The sequence below is a fragment of the Myotis davidii genome, unplaced genomic scaffold (assembly GCF_000327345.1).
Source record: "Myotis davidii unplaced genomic scaffold, ASM32734v1 scaffold368, whole genome shotgun sequence".
Taxonomy (NCBI): Eukaryota; Metazoa; Chordata; class Mammalia; order Chiroptera; family Vespertilionidae; genus Myotis; species Myotis davidii.
In genome coordinates, this window is record NW_006298786.1 from 293,346 (window position 1) to 294,585 (window position 1,240).

The following is a 1,240-nucleotide window of genomic DNA, read 5'->3' on the forward strand; positions in this document are numbered from 1 at the left end:
AGGGAAACTATAACAAAATGATACCAAGTAGCTAAAAGTTATGTCTTATGTCTTTTATTTGGGTAGATATTTAGCATCTGTGAAGGAAGGACTAGGTGCCCTAGGCAGCAGTAGAGTCATAGTCCTTGGGCAATTCTGCCAAGGCCGCAACTCAGTCACATACTGAGGGCTACAGTGTGGGGAAGGGGCAGATAATTGCTTGCTTTCTGAATAATCGTAATGGGATGGTAAACTTATTATTAATAATAACATCTTCCAAATTCCATTCATTATAAATTCCCTCAAGGAACAGCCTTAAGAATTTGTCAGGACAAAAAAAAGGAAACAAAAGCTAAGGTAAATTAAAAATTCCAATATTCCTAGGCCCAGCTCCAGATTGGCCTCAATTGCCTACAATACTTTCAAGAATCAGAGAGCCAATCTCAACTGTGATGCCCATTCAAAAGTAATTCTTGGCTGGTGAATTTCTTATTGGCTCAATTTCCTGACCCAATAAGTTATCTCATTACATTGTATGGGAGTAAATGCCCTGAGCATATGCACAATCATGCATGTGTGTGCACACGTGGGCATGCACGCGCGCAAGCACACATACACACACACACACACACACACAGCATTCCTCACAGCTGCTGAAGCTGGATGACCTCCATCTCAGCCTTGCTCTACCACTTCCTGGCTGTGTACCCTCAGACAAGTTTCTTAACCTCTCTGGGCCACAGTCTCCTCATCTGTAAAGTGAGAGTAACAGTTGTTTTTTCCATTGTTTGGGGGATTTAATGATTTAACAAAAATAAAATGTTTTTTTAATTAAATCTTTATTGTTCAGATTATTATATTTGTTCCTCTTTTTTTCCCCCATAACTCCCCTCCTCCCAGTTCCCGCCCCACCCTCCACCCTCACTCCCCACCCACTGTCTTCATCCATAGGTGCACGATTTTTGTCCAGTCTCTTCCCGCCTCTCCCACACCCCTTTCCCCCCCAAGAATAGTCAGTCCATTCCCTTTCTATGTCCCTGATTCTATTATAATCAGCAGTTCATTCTGTTCATCAAATTATTCACTTGATTTTCAGATTCACTTGTTGATAGATGTGTATTTGTTGTTCATAATTTGTATCTTTACCTTTTTCTTCTTCCTCCTCTTCTTAAAGGATACCTTTCAGCATTTCATATAATACTGGTTTGGTGATGATGAACTCCTTTAGCTTTTCCTTATCTGTGAAGTTCTTTATTTGACT